The following is a 23051-nucleotide window of genomic DNA, read 5'->3' on the forward strand; positions in this document are numbered from 1 at the left end:
AACTGAAGAGATGCACAAAGTGCTTCGTCTCCATTCACCTTGACACGTACTCTATAGAGCGCCGTAGGATGTGACCAGCACGCCTCGAAGATCAAGAAAAACAGCCCGGATGATGTCGTACCTCCTTCAACACACGGGAACTGATTTGTATAAGACCGAACCCAACCCACGGTCACCAACTGCCGTATCAATCACCGTAGTGTAGTCCGTCTGGTCGCGATAGATTTTACCGGCGCTATCTTCCCCAGATAAATCACGGGCAGAAGATTGCACAGCCAGGACCTGAATCACCTTTAGCCTTCCTGCGCGAGGCAATTCCCTGATTCACAGGGCCTTCCGATAAATCGGCACATGTCGCGAGTGATCGACACCAGCAGCCACATCCAGAATCCACGCGGGCCCACTCCCTCCGCCAAATCAGTGATGTCCTGTACTAATGTAGAGGATTGGAAAACGTCTTCCGGGCAGCCGCTCAATATCCGTGTCCGCCACTCCACTGTCAACCGTCCGGCGAAGTTCATTCCGTGTCCAGGATACGGGACGCTCCAAGCCTCCACCCGCGGTCTGTGACACTCACATCGCTGATTACTAATAAACATAATTTGTTTCCTGACACGCCAAACTTGATTTTAATCTGATTTTTGATACTGAAAACGAATATGAACTCAGAATCTTTCAATTACCCACCATTTTTGAAAAAAATTTTAATTTTAATTAATTGATTTTTTTTTCGTTTTTCAGCAAATAGTTAGCATTTTAAGTTCCTACATTTTATTTTGTTAGCTCATTTTTTATTTGTTAACTTTGTTAACATAATTTGTTAGCTATAAATAAACAATACTAGACAAAGAATTAAATCATATCATAGCCACATATTATGACATAATATCTAATACTGAAGAGTGAGCCTTCGTGGACAAGATTAATCATGTCCGTGCAGGTCAAAACATGTAGCTGAAAACACAGTTGTGTTGTTTGTATTAAGTTCTGGATTTAGAAATGAATTAATTTTGTTCAGTCTTGTTGCTGCCTTAAGTTTATTAACAGTACAGTGTCATAATGCCTCGAAATTGTGTAAATAATGTGGATGCCTTTTGTTATGTATGTTGTGAGTTTACCGTAAAATCAATTACAAAAAATATTACACCTTTAATTAAAAGTGCATATCGTTTGTACTTTCAGTGTGAAATTGGTGATCAGGATAAGACGTGAGCTCCTCATATAGTATGAACTAATTTTTCTGTATATTTAAGATAATGGCTGAAATGTACACGAAAGGCTTTCCCATTTGGTGTACCTATGGTTTGGGGTGAACCAAAGGATCATGTAACCGATTGTTACTTTTGTTTAACAAGTGTGTCTGGAATTTGTAAAAAATCTAAACATACTGTAAAATGTCCTTAATTGCAATCTGCAATCACACACTCTATCTCACAGTGAAATTATTTCAGTTTCTGAGCCATGTTGTAAATGTATGTTTCGAAGGCAGCGATAAAAAATCAGGCAGTACTGAAGAAGACAACAATAATTTTTATTTTGAATTGTCTTCCAGTAAGCCACATCTTATAACAGAACGTGAATAAATGACTTTGTTAAGGTTTTACATTTATCAAAAAATCAAGCTGAACTGTTAGGATCAAGACTGCATGGTTGGAATTTACTTTAAAAAAATACAAAAATTTCGGGCTTTCGAAGCCGACAAAAAAAACTTTCATAGTACTTAATTGATGAAAATAATTTGATTTATTGCAAAAATATTGATGAGTTTATGTTGCACTTAGGACAAGTTCATAAACCTGAGGACTAGCTCCTTTTCATAGATTCGTCCAAGTATAGTTTAAAAGTGGTTATACTACACAACGGTAACAAATATCCTTCGATAATAATCGCTTATGGTATTAATTTTAAAGAGACATACGATGTGATGAAAGACGTTCCTGAAAAAATAAATTATAAGAACATAGCCGAAACATATGAGGTGATTTGAAAGTTATAGCTCCTTTGTTAGGTATGCAATTAAGAAAACAATTGTACTTAATATAGACTAAACCAAGCTAGGGATAAACATTATGTTATGAAAGAGTGGAAGAAACAAGAAAACTTAACTCCAAATGGAAAAAATAAAATTCATGGTCCTTAGCTGAACCCTAAAAAATATTTTTACCCCCTCACCATATAAAGCTAGGACTAACGAAAAATTTTGTAAAAGAGATGAGGAAGGATAGTCCCGAATTTTTGTACATCAGGCAGAAATTTCCGAATGTGCATGAAAGAAAAATTAAAGAAGGAATATTTGTTGGTCCTCAAATAAAAAAGTTAGTCAAAAATGATGTATTTAACTCAATGTTAAATAATGTAGAAAGTGCAGCTTGGGCTTCTTTTAAAGATGTTTGCAAATATTTTCTCGACAAACAAAAATCCGAAAATTACTACAATATTGTTAATCAACTTCTTACTTTATACAGAGCTAAGGGATGTAATATGTTTTTTAAAATATATTTCCTCCACTCACATCTGGATTTTTTCCTGGACAACCTCGGAGACGTATGTGACGAACACGGTGAACGTTTCCACCAAGACATTTCGGTGATGGAAAGCCGCTATAAAGGGAATCGGTGTATTGACATGCTAGCCGATTACTACTGGACATTAATTCGGGATGTCAGAGGCTATTTATAAAAGAAAATTATCACCGAAATCATTCTTACACAGAATTATAAATTATACACATTTTAACTATATTTTTCCTTAATTTTTTTTGAGGTGTAATTTATTTTAAACAAAGGGTGATAGAAAAATTGAATTTACAGATCTACAATGTACGCAAAAAAGCAATTCAAGAAATGATATAACACTTAGAGAAATATTAAAAAAATATTTTGTCTATCAGTGTTATATGCCAAGTTAGATGCCTTCTCCGTCGTCGTCAGCCGGGTAGAAAGTCCCGCCAGTGATTACCAGGGTACCGCATCCAAAACACCCTCAGATAAGTTCAACATACGAGCATTCTTTTACTTCTACCTTGGTAGTCGTGTGTGCTTAACCAATTTGCTCAATTCCTTAACGTCACGCAAGAGAAGCATCAGATTACGTTGAAAGCATCTTTTCCGTCACGAAAGCGTTTCTATGGGTCGTACAGCACCAATTTCCCCTTCTAATACATCATCCTCCATGTGAGAGACGTCCGTACAGGATTCACACCCTCTCCAGTTAAAGGGGTCACCCGACAAATAAAGATCACTCCAACCACCAGCCTTAATAGATAGTAGTGAACCCTTTCTCTTCCGGTGGGGCCATTTCTTTGAACCGATACGGGCCGGTCGTGATGACAACAATAAAATTTTCTACGTACAAATGTAAATAAGCCGATGTAAACAAACTTACTAATGTTAACAAATATGCCATGTTGTCATAAAAATATGGTAGTGACTAAAATTTTGACCAATATAAAATTATTTATAATAATTATTTTATTGTCAAAAACAAAAAACCAAAAACGAGGTTTTATTGGAGAAAATTTTACCATGCATTTTTACACACGCGCGCGCACACACACACACACAATATATATATATATATATATATATACGAAGAGCGAATAATATATATCACGGTACTCTTGCAAAGTTTTATGGTTCATAGAATAAAAAATAATGCTCTCAGTTTTAAAGTAAAACTGAATCCCAGAATATTAGTTTAATGCTAATACGCGTTATAGTCCTACTTCATTGTTAAAATGACTCTCTGGAGAGGGTAGGCTGAACGGTTTGTAGTTCAGTTCGTTATTACCACATTATATATAATATGGTAGAGATAGGGAGCGATAATAACATCGACAGGTTTCTTATCACTGTTTTCAGGTGATTGTTCATATGAGACCTGTTTAAATATCATTATTGAAAACTGTACTTGTCGGTAGTGAATCTTTGATTCCTTTTTTTGCCAAATTAGCTGTTTTTTTTGGCATTTATATTTTTATTTCGTGTCTGGTATTTCCGACATTCTAAGGAATTTTGGAGAGGATATTTGTTGCCTGGTGAGGTCCTTGTACTTTCCTCAGAGCAGACTTATTTGTCCAAATCCACGTAGTTTCTGCCTACGTAGATCGTGTTTTGTTCTACTATTCCATTTATTTCTAATAAGCAACGTATCAAAGAAAGAGTAATTCAAACACGATTCTACGTCAATCTTGGCAAGAGTGTAATTGACATCCGACCAAAACCCATGTACAACCTGGAGATGTACGGTATTCGAGAATATGGAGAAGGAGTGGATAGTTGAAAAAAAAAACATATTATGAGCTGTAAGATTGAATAGTTTCGCTATCTTACAGCTCAACAAATCCATTCAAGTTTTCTTTGTTTAAATAGATGTTAAAATTAATCTCGAGATAAGAGCATTTTTACCCAGGATGGGAGCAGCAACGATTTTTCATTGATCAGCTCTAAAATGTAACGAATTACTTTTCCTTTAAATACAAAGATTCACAAAAGAATCGGTGCATATGTCATAAGAATTTTGTATCTTGGGGGAGTATTAAACTGAAATAAATTTCCTTTTACTACAATGGAGGAGTTTCATTTCTGTAGATTCCTTTATGTTTAATTAAACTTACATTTTTCAGAACATGGTTGTAGTTATAACAGTGATATAGTCATTTATATAATCGTTTTAATCCGTCAATTGACAGTAATTTTTTTGTTTGCATGCTTAATCCAAAATAACTTATGAACGAATGTTAGTAGATTCATATGACATATTACGGTTTAATTATATCGATATTTTGTAACTGAACAAAGTCTCCTTCAACTGGTATAGAAATTGAAATGGAACACACAGTTAGTTCTGTACAATAAAAAAATAAATAAATTATTTCATACTTTAACGGATAGGATCGGTTAATTCGTCGAATAAAAACGTTACTTTGTAAAATAACAAGTTTTTTACTTTTAACTGTTACTATTTGAATCATACATAAACTTTTATAAAGATTTATTACTTTTTTACGCTGAAAGATAATTATATGTAATTAAAAATAAAAAAAATAGACTAAACATGTTTAAATAACTCGGAGATGATTTTTTTTATTAAATAAAATTTTATTACCAAGTAACAGATAGAGAAAAGAAAGTATCTACTGAAATTAAATAAATCAAATATAAAATACAAAGAATGACTCATATATTTATACAAATTGAGTTGTAAAATTAATATATTTTTCTTTTTTTTCTTTTTAAGGTTAATAAAAAGAGATAATTGAAACTGTATTCGAATCCTTTATCGATAAATTACGAACAAACATAAATACAAACGCACAATCACAAGCACACACATACACATTTACATACATACATACATACATATATCGAGTAAAAAGTGGCTAATAGTAAAAGAGTGAGGTGGTATTCTAGTACTACCGTAATAAATGGGCCATTAATTTGTTGACGGGCGAAACCTTGTTTTCAATGTAGAAACAATACTCGTCCAAAGAGGGGGACAGAGGAAAGCGCGGGGGATAACGAAACGCGGGGAACGTTTGGAGAGGGTTACAGTATTGATTTATTGCCTTGAGTGAACCGAGCATCATGGTTCCAAAACATTCCGTTACGAGCGCTCGTGTTTTCAAATAATAACAATAATAACTAACGACCGAAAATATTCACTTTATTTATTTATTTATTCATCGAATCAATTCATTAAAAGAAGGGTTATCGTAATTACGTAAGGATTAATACATAAATTAATTATCTAAACCAAGTATAATAACTTCATTATATCTACCTGCTGCATTATCATTTAAATAACATTATATATACAACTTGATTTTTTCTAAATTAGACAATATAATTTATTACTGACGAATATAATTATACAAAAAGAAAATGACACGATTTTCATTCAAAAACTAGTATTATTGTGTAGATCACAGGTTCCTAATATTAACATATGTCCATTTATAAATTTATTTAATTATTATATACAAAGTACAATTAGATATTAATTTTATTATGTTACAGTTTTAACTACTGATTAATGAATCGGATATTAATATTTTCTTTATTATATATTTTTGAGATTCTATCTAATTATTTTTTATGTTACCAAATTATAGTTATAAAAAAAATGTTAACTGATATTAAACATAAATACTCTGTCCCTGTTGCTTTTCAACTTGTAAGTAGAAGAAAAAATCCAAAAAAAAATAAAAGAAAAATCTATGTGTGAAGTAAATATTAACCACGAATAGAAACATATATATATATATATATATGATCATTAATCTTTTGGCAGAAACAAAAAACGTTTTGGAAGAAATTCTAATTGATAAGGATTTATTGCTAGAAGAGAACTTTTGTTTGTTGAAATAAAAGTAATGAAATTTGAGAGAAAGTATGAAAAGAGGAATTAATTATTATTGAAATATGGGAACCAACACAAATGAGAGAATTCTGTTCAGTTGATAAAGATTATAGTGGATAATTTTTGTTTTTTTTTAATTTTGAAATTACATAATTTGTTGAAAATGAAATGAAATTGTAAACTTTGAAATATCAAGTCCATTTTGGGAATCAAATTCAGAATATTTGGTGTATCAGTTGGTTTCTTATAAACTGAAATACTATAATGTTAAAATAAATTCATTTTTATATTAAACAGATATTTTTCATTTGTTTCTTTTTTTAATTAAAAGTGACAATATGCTATGACTTAATATGATTTTCCCTAATTACACTATCATTTTTTTCATATTTTGTGTTTTGATTTAGCAGATAAACATTATGATACTTTTAATTAGAAATAAGAGAATAATTACAGAGTATGAAAAATATTATAAAAAAACTAACCGGGAATCGAACTCAAGAATTTCTAGATTTTAATAGAAGCAACATTCTTTTTACAAACAATTTAAAAATATATATTTATTACAGCCTTCATATTGATGGTTTTTGGTTTATCTATCCGTATAATTTTCATTCATTCTAATTCAGCTCAAAAGCAGCAGAATCAATTTTTTAAAATTTGCAGCATGAACTTTTACATTAAATAATTGTTTTTATCTTCTGTTAATAAGCTGTCTTTACCGAATAAATTATAAAACTTTTTTTTTTTAATTTTACACTAATAAAAACTGTAAGTATAAATACTTGGTATAGCTATTATGAAGAATAACAGACAAATTCTAATCCAAGCCAAATTTACTACGGAGAGTGAGGATTAAAATGGTTCCCCTTTGACTTCTTCACATAAATGAATATTGTAATGGTATTCAAAACCCTCCGAAAGTTAGGCGACTTATTCAGCCCTACATATGATTGTTTACAGCTGATACGGCTGAATAATTATTCTCAGAAAAATTAAACTGTGCTTAAATTCAGTTGTAAATCACATATTTTATGTATATTAAGCCACTGGAAATCTAAAGCAGCAAAGTGTATTCATTTTTGTTGAAAATCATTATATCAATAGCTCTCTCAAATCAATAGAATAAGCAGAAAAAGGTATAACAATATAAAATATTGAACTTTTTTTAAATTTAATAACAAACTAAAAGTAAGTCTTGAATCTTTGATGAGTTAGCAATATGTTTGAAACATTTTGTTTTCATTTGAATTTTAAGCGGTCGATATTTATACATTCAGTTCCTAATTTAAAGTCTTCAACAATTTAATTAAAAATTAATGTATAATTTTACTTCCTTGTACGAAGTAAAGGAATTATTGTAATCGAGAAAACTTTCGGTTATCAGATTTCAACAGATTTTGACAATACCTGAATCCATTTTGACTATTTTCGGTGTGACGTCTGTACGTACGTACATGTATCTCGCATAACTCAAAAAAAATTAGTCGTAGGATGTTGAAATTTTGGATTTACGACTGTTGTAACATCTAGTTCTGCACCTCCCCTTTTGATTGAAATCGACCTGACCAAAAATGTCCAAAAAACCCAACATAAAAAAATTTTGATTTTGAACTTATTTTTAACTATAATAATAAGTTCTCATTGACAGCTTTTCAACAATATATCATAAGTGGTACTTATTTTCATTGGTTCATTTCCATGTTCCTATAACTCTGGAAATGAAACTGTAATAATTAAATACTTTGATCTTACAAGGGGAAGGGACACATCGGTTCGAATCCGACTTAGTTTCCTTTTTTTCTAATTTAAATATGTTGATTTATTAATAATTATCTTTGATTAAAATGATTAAAAAAGAATTTCAATAAATAATAATTCAATAACAATAAAACAAATATGAAAAAAATCAGTTGTTAGTGAAATAAAATTGTATGTACTTTTCATTAAAAAAAACGTGTATATGTAATTTAATAGGTGTGCAAGGAAGTCATGCGGTGTCCACATCAGATTTTTAATATAAAAATTTCTGCAATTTTAATATTAAAATTTGTTGCTTCAATCATGGTATCCGAACTAAGTTAAATCTAATAAAAATAATCTTACATAATACATCCCATCCTTTCTAAAAAATAAATAAATAATAAAAAGAGAAAGAAAAAGATTGAAGAAATTTATCATAAAAAGTAATTTATTATTATATAGAGTATGTTATAAAACAATAAATTGAACTGTACTAAAAGAAAATAAATGGAGCCTATTGCTAAAGAAATACGGTTTTGTCAAAGAATCGTTTTTCTGACAAAAAATAAAATAATAAAAAATAAAGACCAATTTCTCATAAGCTTACTGACTTGACTGAAACGAAATGTATTTATCCATCAGATTGTTGAACCTTGTAAATGCTTCATATATTTTTTATTTATTATACACAATTTTAAGACTAGCTTACCAAAATTTCATTTGACTTCCTCAACGGCTTTCGGTTATTCCGCCATCTTCAGGAGGATTTAATAATTTACAGTTAAATATATAAAGATGTAAAATTCATATAATAAAATTAAATACATAATTAATCGTCATTCTGTAATGAACTATGAACATTCTATAATGAACTTTATTCTGTAATAAAGTAACTATGTCCGTTTTATAAGAATATCACAAAAGTTACGAACCACGTTCGAAAAATTTATTTTTTATTTGTAGTATTTTATTATTACTGTAAAATAATAATAATAATAAATACCGATTGAAAAATAATTACTTACGGTTAAAAAAAGTAGTGTATAATAATAATTTCAAACAATTAAAATCCATTCCTCGAATTCTGTATAATACAATAAAAATCCAAAAATTCGTTTTAAATAATCGTAATTATAATTAATCTACATAAAAATTTTTATTTAAAACGTTGAAAAAAATGTAACAAAAAATTTCATGAAATTATTTTAAATTTTTTTGATGAAATATGCAGAAATATTTAGAATTGTTTTCAAACCTAATTATGAAATATTTAAATTAATTATTCTACAGTGAAAACCGGAAGATTTAAAGTAAGATAATGTATGTTTATATTCTATAAATAACCCTCGTATTTTACTTTTCAAAAGCGGTTTTAAAAAAAGCAGAATCATTCAGTAACCTACAAATGCTAGTAGCCCTATATATATGAAGAGTTAGATAAAGTTCAGTTTGAGAAATAGAAAAACCGAATATAAAAATTAACGGTGAAAATATGGCGTCACATAAAGCGAGGAGGTACAGTCAGCGGTGTACCCGGAAACATTGATTTATATGAAATTCTTGTAGCGGTATGGGAGTGAGTTTTGGATGCGGGATAGAGTTCGGTGACGGTAGCGAGAGAGTTAAAGCGTTCGTATAGAAATGACTTTTCCATATCGGAGAAAGCAAACCGACCGCTGTGCTTTGTCGCGTTACTACTATTATTGTTATATAGGATGACGACGCCCCGCGTCTCGACGCCGTACTGTTTGCTTCTGCCTCCGTTGTACCAAGCAGAGGAGTAAACCGTAGTGCGGGTTCATCAAAAGCCCAACCAGCCTAAAACTCTCGCCGGCTCCCGTGATGTGGAAGTGATAAAGAGGTGAACCATAAATTTTCCTTTCCACCATTTGCGCCCTCTCTTTGAACCTTTCTCGACTCCCTTCGACTACTCCCTATCCTGTCGACAATCTAACCGTTTAGCTCATCACACTGTTCAGTTCGACTGTGTTTACCTTCCTTCCGTGAGAATTTAGCAATTTTTTTTTACTTTTTTCAAGCTAAAATTAACTAAAAAACCGATTAATCGTAAATACTCTTAATCGGTACTTTTGTGTGAAATAAGCAAGCGAACAAGCGCGAATTATTTAATCCAGAATTTAAATTTCCAGCATTTAAATATAAATTTCGTATTCATAGGAATACGAAATTTATATTTAAATGCTGGAAATTTATCATTAATTAATTAACAAATTTATCATTTATTAATTTTATCATTACACATAGGTGTAATGTTATATTTACGGCAGTGCAAAGATTTTATTTTCGGATTAATTATTCGGCGAATTTATGTCCATATTTTAGTTACGAACCAATAATTTTTCTTTAAAGTAATACTAACCAAAACAAAAGAAAAGTTTCGTATGAAAAGCTATATGAAAGGGGCAAAGAAATTTTGTTATACCCGGTTCTTAAAAAGAGGTATTTCAAATATTGATAATACAATTTCTTGTATAATTTTTAGAAACGTATAATTTTTTTTAGAATTTTTTAAATTAAAATGATTTTAAAATTTTACAATACAACCATACCGTTACAGAAAACAGAGGATGTATCTGTTTTACATTTCCTACTGTAGTATTTTCACATTCCTCGTATTTCACTTATGATATATATTTTAACAAGTAACTTTTTTTGAGAAAAGTTATTTTAAGTATATATTCACATTAAGAAAATTATCGTTAATACAGAACAATATCGGTTGTATTATAATAAGAAATAAGAAACACGATAATTTGGGCTGTCCCTTCGAGCTGATATTTTACTTACGATAACTATTACGTCAATAACAAATTTATTTTTATTTTTATGGTGGAATCGATATTCTAAACTGTAATTCAAACACAATTTAATTTTAACAATAAAGTCGGGTATTATTATTTTAGAGAAGTGAGTTCCATTAAAAAACCAGTATTTTATTTTAAATAAAATATACGACATATTTAATTTTTTAAAAATGGGATAAAAATTAAAAAAGGTGAAAAAAATTATTTTTTTATAGTACCATTGGTTCTGCGTTAAATAATAATGAACACATCTTCTAGTATAGCACAAATTATCACTTTTAAGAAATTTATACATCTCTTAACAATAAAATCAAAAAAAATGTGTATAACAGGTTATTATGAAAGAAAAAATGTAATAATTTATATTTAAACATGAACCTGCTTAAATCAAAGACTTTTATTAATCATTACGTTCTTTAACAATGCTATTACTAATCTAAGTTTCTCGGACATTTTTCATAATATTTTTGTATATTTAATAAAAATAATATGCTATATTTTAATGAGGAAGATAAGATAAATAAAATATAATGTAAAAAAAAAAAAATATTCTGACTTTTGTTAGGACTCGTAATCAAGCTCAGATTGATCTTGGAGCCAGCATTGTAACGTATTTTACGGTTAACGAAAATAATTACAATATTATTGAAATATAATTAATTTTTTTATTACTTTACTTTGTTTTTAATTATCGGTAGCTATTTTAAGAATATTATTAGTTATAAGGTTTTCATATTAATGCAATCGCAACCTACAGCAATTCATTTGAGAAAAAATGAAAATCGATCTGTATAAATTAATGATTTTAATACACATACACACACACACACACACACACACACACAAATCATCACGAATCATATTATTCCAAATTACCTAACGGTTCCATTTTTTTTCTTACATTTAGTTCTCATAATTACAGCTTTATAATTTCGTATTGAAATATTCATATCATTATGATTACAGAGTTCAATGAACACCACTATCTCAGAAATAACGAACCCCAGAAAAATAAATGACTGAGCATTCAGCTTATTTTTTGGTGGTGTATCTAAAAATAAAATGATAAAAAGTAAACGGCAGTAATAGACACGAATTAAATTTAAGTAAGCGTATAATTTTTATTGTGTCGATCTAACTTGTTAATTCCTATCAGGTTATATCTTTTTATAAAGATAAAATTGTTTGTTTTGAGAATATATGAATTCAGATCGTGTAACATTATTTTTATACGTAAAGAAATAAGAGATGCAACTGTTATATTGGACTAAATACAGTCCGTATAAATAAACCTAGTGACCTTCATTTAATTTCAATAAAGGCCAACGATCATCATCATCGTGATGCAACAAATTAGGACTAAATATCTTGTACTAAATAAACACTGTATGTGTTATTTATATTTATGTTATTACAGCCTGCCTAAAAAATTAATTCAGAAAAAAAGTTGCACGCTGTTGAAGAAGTCGCTAAGTAGAAAACGAGGAGCATTTAATTCGAATCGATTAATGAAAGATAAAAGATAAAACGAATACAGTTGGTCGTACATGCAAACCTCTTAGGTTAAACTTGCTTATAACAAGGTTAGACACATATCGAAGATTTTAGTGTAAAACCTATACAGCACTATAATATTTATATTTAAAAAGAAAGATGACAGAGTATTCTGTGACTTACCCGACTATTAATAATAAAAATTAAATCAGTTAAAGTCAAAAAACAAAAATCAGAATTTATATATTTTAGAGATGGGAAATAAAATTTAAAAGCTTTTTTAAAAATATTACTTCGTAGATTAACAAATTTATATAAAGTATTATATTAAGCTTAACAAATTTTCATTTCCTTTAAAAAATACTAAAAAAAGAAAAAAAGTTAATTGGCGGTCAATTTATTAGACAACACGATCAGTGATTTTTAAAAATTGCTGAGTAAAAATATTCTTGGTTTGTCTTATCGTTTCAGTTACGTGGCTTTATGGTTTGGCCGTACGGAGTGCTCTTCTATTTCATTATTAAGCCACAAGCCGCTGGGTCTGTGACTGTTTAATGTTAGTTCAAATACATCTTATTTACTTATTGTTCAATTATCTTGCTGAACAAATTGTAAAGTTGCTGTGTCATTATAGTAAAAAAAAAGAAGATATTCATTAAAGAAAAAATGTTAGTATTATTAATATATATCGTTCGTATCAAGAAGCATGGTGCTATTATACTTAATTATTTTTATTAAAAAATTCAAAAAACTTTCAAAAATAATATCTGCAATAGTTTTTTTAACAAAATGTAAAAACATAATAAGTATAATTAATGTTAATTTAAACAACATACCGTTTATAATACAAAATACAATTTATTATACAGTTGTTAGTTCAATTTTTTCCGCTAGATGGTAGCGCTCAACAACAGCTGCGCGCAGCCACCCGGCGTACCACGCGGTCCAGAGCGACCACGCAGAGTGCGTCAAAACAAAAATGTGAGCACATACAACAAACAAACCAACGCACCATTTGTTTTTTTGGAGAGATACTTTAAATACGATTCACCTTTATATTAAATTCATCTCGTAATATGGAAATATTTTAATTTTGTCTGACATTTATTTAATGATGAAATAGAAAAGAAGATTTTTTTTGTTAGGAATTATTACTTCCTTGTTTTAGTTTAGAAGTGGTCTTAGAAGTGGTAGTTTAGAAGTTATCTTTACGTCTAATATTAAAGTTACGTCATTGTCCACTAAATTAACATTGTATATAACTATTAGTTTTATAAATATAAAACTAATATATACTGTTGTATATTGATAAAAAGTTTTTTCTTTTCAGAATATTTTTCCAGTTTATTTATGTTACTCTTCCAATTTTTATTTTAATTATTATCCAAAATGCCAGGCCTGACAAAGTGCAATGCAAGTGTAAATTTACCAGCAAATATCTAGTCTTGAACAGATTCAGATCGCCCATTCCTGAGACATGTGGATAATTGAAACCAAACCACTAAAAAAAAAAAAAACACCGGTATCCACAGTCTAGCACTTAAATCCATATAAAAGCAAGTAACTTTATACTCGTAGGAATCGAATCTTAGAACTCTCGACTTCGAAAATCAACTGATTTTACCATGACGAATTTAAATACTACTAACCCGGCGTGTTTTAATATTTAATTTTTATTTACTTTATTTACATTAAAATTTAATTATATGAACAATTATTTTATATACTTTTATTGTTTATCATTACTTATTTGATTTTACTTGTTTATTCTTAAGTGGCAAATTATTTTAAGTTATTATTAATAGGTTATTTATATGCTAATTATTATTAATGTATATATTTCAAGTCGGGAATAAATATATGCATCTAAGTCGGGAAAATTATGCTATTATATTGTACATTTGTAAGTTGTTTTAATGTTAATACAAATCTCACTAACAAGCTAACCTTGTTTAATGAGAGTCGTAGGAAAACTTCATTTCATACATTATTAAAAAATTATTATCATTTTTAATTATAATTATTATATTATAATAAAATTTATAAAAATTAATAATATATAATTAAATTTTACATGCAAACGAAGACTTTGCTTACCTTAAAAAATGATATCCTTTGTTCCTTAGAATCCAATAAGTATCCAAAATGAGAATTCTGCTTCAATGTACGTTAAACTTTTACACTACACTGATTCCACTCACTAATCGATCACATAATATTATCATCACAAATTATACGATTCATTGACACGCATAAATCACTATTCCGTAAAATATTCACAAAATTGTATCGTATTTATTCCACAAACCTTTAGCACAGTTATCACTAATATACATATCACTATTTCTTCGAAATATAAGAACTTCCGAAAAGTAAAGTAATCCAAATAGGGGAACTTTTATGCAGACTGACCCATAATATCTGAAACAGACTAAAAAATTTCATATTAGTGTGCGAAGAAAAATATTCGTGGTTTTTAATTAATTATTAGTTAAAAAATCAAATTTATGTTATACGAGCAAGATTTATGAAAAGGATTAGAAAAAAAATTATTTGCACAGGGAGATCAACTATAGCAAATTTGGTAAACTTATAGAGTTGAAGTAAACAACAAACACACTCGCGTACGAGTGTTCAGATGGCCGATTCACAAGAATCTCCTGTAAATCCTGATGCATGTAAAAGAAACTAAGCGATGTTAATATTCAGTAACCACGCGCTGTTATATTTTACAAAAAGTATACATATATTTTAAATTTAAATAAACTGTACGGTGACTAATATGTGTAATTATACGGCCGCGTTATGAATCGGCAGTGATACAAGAGACGTGACTCGTAGAAACATGACGAACTTACTAACAAAAACGCAACGCTTGTTTATTCTTCACTCTACAAGCTAACTGAATATAGTACAGTAAATTTTTAAACTTAAGAAAGATACATTTATTTATTTAGGTCTAGTATTTTCTTACTTGAAAAAAATGTAATCTAGTGGTGTAAATATCTTTTCATAAATATGTAATCGCATATAAATACAAGATGTAAATATTTAAAGCTTTTTTCAGATATGACTTTCTATTTGACTATCATACCTTAAATTTGTTTAAATAAAAATTAAATTCGTAATAATAAGACATATTAATTACAATAATTGTAAATTTGATTTACTGGTATTAAAATAATAAAACACCTTTTCTTAATAAACAAGAAAAAATCAACAATAATTTAGATGAGTAAACAGTCGTGAAATAATGGAATAATAGTGAATAAAGTGAAATTAAATACAGTAATTTTATAATCTCCAGTCGATTTAAAAATAAGTTAAAAGAAAAAAATACTCTATATTTACTTATTATGAGTTGAGAAATAGACATCCATATTTCGTTGGTATTAATTGTGTATTCATAGGTCAAAGCATAGCAATAAAAATAGATGCATATTGCTACTGTAGCAAATAAAAATTAGAAAAGAATAACGGATTTTTAAATAGTTTTATATACAAATCATCAAGGAATAAAAATTTTAGTTAATAAAATTAATAAGAAAATGAAAGATTGGTCTCTGCATAAAAAAATTAATTGTCAAAACCGTGATAATTGTCAATTAAAACTATTATTGTTTACATTACTTTCTAACTCACAATAACAAAATTTAACAGAAAACTATTTTCTGAGCTTTAATAACGATATGAACTTAAGCTTTAGTTTTTAATGGAATTTGTTTTCTATGATTTTTGATACTCACGTTCAATTCGAAATGTAAAGTAAACAAATTTTACAAATTTGTCTGTATAATAATGGCTTTTTGTATTACACTGCTTAGAAAGGATCGTGTAGCTGTCCCTGAAAACTCCAGAGAATTTAAGATGGGTTAGGAAGTTTTCCTATATTCTTGTTGCTCCAATATGTGAAATCCCATTGAATGACTTGTCCATTTATCAAGTATGTGATATATTTTTTGTTTTGTTTTTGAGGCAATAGAATATTAAGTTACAAGGAAAAAACAAATTTATACTAAAAACCTTTCTTAAATTTAGATTACATAAGTCTACGATGGTTGTTTTTTAATTTTTGATAATTTTTTTTTATTATGCATTTTTAGTGCTGAATCTGAAAATAACCTTCATTTTTCCCATCGCGTCAAGATTTTTCGCAAATCGCAAATTTCAAAATTTGTAAAAGGTTGAAAAATTGTGAAAATGTGATACAGTAAAATCGATGTAAAACGTTTTTTTTTTTAATAAATTAATGTAATATATTCACTCTTTGGCTTACAATATGCATTTCATAGCTAAACGGATGAGTGGACTGAAGAGGAGGTGGGTTGGGGGTGGGGGTCATTAACCCCTTTTATTTCTATTGAAAATTGCCATGAAATAAGCCTTATTTCTTTTATAGTGCATTTTTAAATTAATTTATTTAATTAATTTTTATGAGGGTTGTCAAGCCACTGGAAACCACTCGCTTCTTCATCCTTAATGTCGAAATATGTAAAATACTTACAATTTTATTCTGTGTAACAAAGCATCTTTGGATGGCTTATACTCTGCTTCGTCCTTTTCCTTCTGTGTTCTCTATAGGGTTCATCTCGGTATAACATCCAGCAACTATCTGCCATTATCCTAGTAGCCCATTTTCCTTGATATCTCCTCCATTTCTTTCATGTCCTGATGAAATCTCTCATCCACATGCACCTAGATTTTCAGGAAAATAGTCCGCATGTGAATTTAGAAAGTGAACCTTCAAGCATAAAATTTTGTACTTTTGCAGCATGTTCTCAACGATCGATTTGAAGTTCGGATATTCTTATTGCCCAGAAACTTGGTTACTACGTCTTTAAAGTCTCCCCAGGCTTTTTTTTCTACTACTTGCATTTCATCTTTGAGAAATTTTCTAATGTCAGTACCAGTAAAGTTACCCTCTTTTAGTTTAGCGGTTGATAATACTAGAAATTTGTCACAGATGTATTTAAAACATTTACCTTCTTTTGGTAAAAGCTTTGACATATCGCTTCATCAAGCCTAACTTGATATGCAGAGGTGGAAGGAAAACTTTATTCGGATCTATTAAAGCTTTTCGGAGCATATTTTTGGTTCCAAGTTCTAATTAAGCTCTTTTTGGCCAATCTTTCCTTATCCAACGATTTTTTCTGTCTCTGCTATCCCATTCAGACAAAAAACCAGGAAACTTTGTGTATTCTCTTTACTGTCCTAGAAGCATCAATATTATTTAGTGCGTCGCACGTAATCCACTTATAATTGTCTAATTTAATTTTATCGAGAACAAACTGCAAATTATTATAACTCCAGAATGTCCACCGGGTATTGACAGATACGTATTCTCATTGTGAAGGACAAATTTGAGGATATTTTTAGGACTAATCTGTGAACAGTCTCCAATCGGTACTTTGGTAAGGAATGTTAAATCGAGTCAAAAGTCTACGTACATCAGTGCAGAAGATTAATTCTCCTTTTCTCTGCACCTGAACAGGAAAATGAGTTTCCAGCTGCTGGCAGGTTCTTCCCTTTAAGCCTCGAACCAACTAATCTTGAATCTTCTTTGGTCAGATATAAGTATCGATCAAATCATTTAGTTCAGACTGCGACTAAAGCTCTTGTAGACAGCTATCTCCGGGTTCGTACGCCTCGATGTTATCTTCATTTAAATTACTTGTGAAACCATCTATTTCAATACATTTTTTTGGCAGAATTGTTACTGGTACATCTGGACTATGAGGAACCGCGTAAAGCGGATGGCATATTTGGATAGACGATTCTTTTATTATTCTTCAAATTGAAACCCTGAACACCGTTCAAACAAAAGTAACTATCATATATGTGATTTCATGGCTCTCGCCACACCATTGGAACTCCAAGTATGAACGCTTCTTGTTCACCGTTTGACCACCATCTAAGTTCTTCAACACATGTGTAGCAAACGTGGCGGGGTGGCCAAGTTTTGTCTTGACCTCCTACTTTTACTTCAAAATAAGTGAAGTGCACTTGTCGAACGCAACTAGTTATATATTTTTTTTTTGCCTTTCCATCATTAACTCACCACAAATGCAACAACAAAAAATCTGCAATATTTTTTGCTGTCTCTTAAAGCAATTTTGAAAACGGAAAGTTTGCTTTATGACCTGAAAATATATTTTCCATCGACGAAAAAGACTTTGATCACGGAGGACGGAAAAAAGCTTGATTTACGCACACTGATGGTTGAAACAGCACTGACAGTTGTTGTATGGTGCATGAGTGTCGTGAATAGCCGCTAATAAACATGTTACATGTTGTCATCCTTGTCAAACTGTCGGCCAAGCTCTTCCACCATATCGTCAGCTTCACCTCCACCCCCCCCCCTCATCTTCAGACCACTCATCTGTTTAGCTATAAGAATGCATAGTGTAAGCCAAAAAAGTGAATAAATATTATATTAATTTATTACAAAAAAAGTTTTACATCTATTTTATAGTATCACATTTTCAAAATTTTTCAATTATTTATAAATTTTGGCATTTGTGATTTGCAAAAAATCCTGACGCGATGGAAAAAATGAAGATTACTTTCGGATTCAGCGCTACAAAATACATGGGAATCAATTATCAAACGTTAAAAAACATTCCACAACCCAAATTTTGCAGGTTTTTGTTATTATTAATAATTTGTACTTAATAATGTTAATAATAATAATTCATATTTTATTATTAATTTTTTTTCTAAACAAACTAAGATAGCGATTAAAAAATGTAAAATTATTTGAATATATGTAGATTATTAAATGACTTCTACAATAAATAAAAAATATATATTAAAAGACTATAATAATGGTTTTCTTTTGTTCACTTACCTTTTTAATATTATTATAGATGTAAATTTCAATCGGCTTCATTCAAAAGTTGAAAAAAATTTATTAAATTGCTTATTATAATTATTTTATTTATCAAATACAGTATGATTTTGTCTATGAAACGTAACAAAAATTAATAATAAATAAACATATTGTTTTGTAGAGGTTTTTTTTTTATTAATTAATATCAAATCAACAAATTTCCATACAAAAATATCTTTTGCACCTCCGAAAAAACACTAAAAATCACCAAATACAGATTTGATTAATTAAAATTTTTAAATACTTATTTTTTACTATTGCAACATAAGTATGTTTTTTATGGTAAAATAATAGATAAAAACCTTTAAGTGTTAAAATAATAAAACGAAAAAGATATTAAACTTTTTTATTTTAAATTATTATAACTACATTCATAGATAAATGGTAAAATAAAAAAAACAGATAAAATAAGAAATAAATTATAATCAGGTTTCTAAAACTTTAAAGTTAACACATTAAATACGTCTTCAGGAATTAAACGTAAGAAACGTTTTTAAAAGATTAATAATGACTGCTAATCTTTTGCTTCAAATATATATATTTTTAAATCACACATAAACTTACCTTTAATAATATTATTATTATTTATTACCTTTACTAATATTTAGAATAGTGTTTAACATTTCCTTTGGTATTTAAAAAAATAATTATTAATAAATTTAATAGAAAGGAAAATAACTCTGTTGGATGAGCACTTCTCACTAGTACTGGCGGAGCTAACATACTCGTAAAAAATTTTTTTTTATGCTAAGTAGGTTTTGGAAAACCTACGTTTTCGAAAAAAGTTTTTAGAAAAAAGAACGGAAAAATTCGTTAGTTTTATTTATATTCTATAAAATAAACTAAATTTCCTTAGTTACTTGCATAATATATTTAAGAAAAATATTTTTAAGGAAATTCATAAAAAAGAATTTGATTTAGTTTTAAATGAAAATATTACAATAAATATAATTTTTAAATATATGCAATTATTAAAAAAATTATTAAATTAATGTTGAAACCATTTAATAATATTTAAGAATTATATTTATTGTAATATTTTCATTTAAAAACTAAATCAAACTGCAGATATTTTCTAAATAATCCTAAAAAACACTCTTTTCAATAATTTAATCGAAGACATTAAACAATGATAAACCATTTCGTAAACGTTTATTGAAATCGCCTTAAGATGAACATCAGTTTATAATTAGAAATTATACCCAGCTTAGTTTGTACTTTAGAGGTGTATTGAATAAATGTATATAAGAAGTTGACCAAGTAGTCTAATAGAAATTAAGTAAAAAAAAAAGTTAATTTAAAATAATAAATGAAATAAATAAACGAAAAACTATTCTTTCATATGAATTCAGATATTAAGAAAAAAATGATTATAAGAAAAGTTTTAAATTAGCAAAGCTCCTATAGGTTTCGATCGGTAAACGCTTACAGTTACGTTCCTACAGGTAAGGTACAGTAATTAATAATGCAATCCGTAATATATTACTGACATTTTGGCTTTGAATATCAACAAGAAATTCCTACGAAGTGGGGGAAAACATCCTCATTCACATACCAAAAAACATAGTGCGTGGCCATAATTAAAATTGGTTAAAGGTCTTTCACACACTACCTCCGCGCTATAATCTCCAAATAATTAAATATAACTGTATTTAAATTATAATCAATAGTTAATTGAAAAAAGGTTGCCTTTTGTTTTAGTGTTACACTTCTACTTAAAAACAAATTTTAATTAGTCGATCTAATATTAAATTGCAATATAGCCTTCAAGAAAATCAATCTGTCAGATTTTAAGTAGAATATTTCTATTTTTTTTTTAATTATCTTTATAATATTTTTTTTAAATTTAATTTAACCACATTATGGTAGTTTTTTCATCTCTTACTTCATTCGAGTGGTTTTGGATTCAAATCCGAATAAAATTTTACATTTTTCATGTGTTAAAAATTGATATAACATTAGGAATTCATATTTAGGAAATACTTTTTTCTGGAGTAAATAAATTATAATTAATTTAAAATAAAAAAAAGTATGCGGCTTAATTTAAATTTCATAACTTTAAAAAGTAAATAAATAAAAATAAGTAAACAGGTTTATAATAAATAAAATAACATTATTATATTTTATACCACATATCTTTTATTACTTTTTTTCATTTTTTTTTCAAATTTCTCCAAACACAAAATCATATAGGACAATTCATTCGAATGTTTACAAGTACTTTACAAATATGACAACTTTACAATAATGAATAATAATAATTAATAATAATAATTAATCTATAATTAATTATAGCTTGGGGATAAAACTACTCTACAATTAGTCCTTTCATAATGACTCCATTTCATTTTTTTTTCTTAATACATAATATTTTTTGTTTCTATTTTATATATTTTTTTTAATTACAATTTTCTTTACACTAACAATTCTTTCTGAATACATCATAAGATGATAAAAAATATATAATATTTATTTGAATATATAATTTAAAAATAACCACGTTTTGCAAATATATTATTTGAGGTATTTCAAAATATTATCTACAAATTACATAATGATAAAAAATGTAATATGTGTGTGTGTGTGAGTGTGTGTTTATTAATAATCTTGATTTTATTAGTCTTATGATCTTTTTTGGAATTTTATTAGTAATATTAAAATGAAATCCTTTGCTTTATATTTAATTATAAATAAACAAAAAAATAAATAAAATGATAAAAAATGTTTGTTAAACAGTTTCTTTCGCGCAGGTATGTTGATGATGATATTGGAAATTTGATAAAAGAAAACAAATAACGGAATAACAATTTAAAAATAATAATAACAATTTTAATAATAATAATAACTTTCTATATCTCGCATTTACAGGAAAATGTATGAAAATTCTACTAGCAAAACATATAATTGAATTACCAAATATGTGTATATAATTTCTAATATACTAGAAGATTTAAGTTCTAACAATTTATTATTAATATACCTTTTCTTTTTCCTGTTTAGCCTCCGGTAACTACCGTTTAGATAATTCTTCAGAGGATGAATGAGGATGATATGTATGAGTGTAAATGAAGTGTAGTCTTGTACAGTCTCAGTTCGACAATTCCTGAGATGTGTGGTTAATTGAAACCCAACCACCAAAGAACACCGGTATCCACGATCTATTATTAATATACCTAAAAAATTAAAGAGAAAAATATTAAGTCTTTCCGCCGTGGATGTCTTCTATTTTATATACCTTAATTTCTTCCCCACTTCTCATTTTATTACTAAATGGGTATATCTAACGGTATAATTCTTTTTAATCGAAATAATCAGTCTCTGAATTAATTTCTCTTTATTAAGCTGTGTATAATAATATTACGAATCTTTTGATCTAAAATATATTTTGTCATAAAAAACGATTTCAAGAATTCTTATATTTTTGAAAACTTTTGATAACTGAAAATTCTGGATCAAATATCATGCAAATCTGTAATTTTTAACACCTGTGGACAATTTTCATTTTTAATATGGGAGTAGACAAACGTCTGCCTCAGTACTTAAAAAATACACCTATCAAATTTTATAAACCAATTTTTATATTATAACATTTGAGAGCAAGAAGAGTTTAAACTTATTTATTGCCGAGACTAAATTAACAGACTCGTCTTAAAAAGCTGTTTTCCTTAAACTAATAAACTCTCTGGGTGTTTACTATATACTCTATATAGTACATATTTGGGTTAAGTTTAGTCGGTAAA

Source organism: Lycorma delicatula, chromosome 9 (assembly GCF_047948215.1).
Source record: "Lycorma delicatula isolate Av1 chromosome 9, ASM4794821v1, whole genome shotgun sequence".
NCBI classification, from domain to species: Eukaryota; Metazoa; Arthropoda; class Insecta; order Hemiptera; family Fulgoridae; genus Lycorma; species Lycorma delicatula.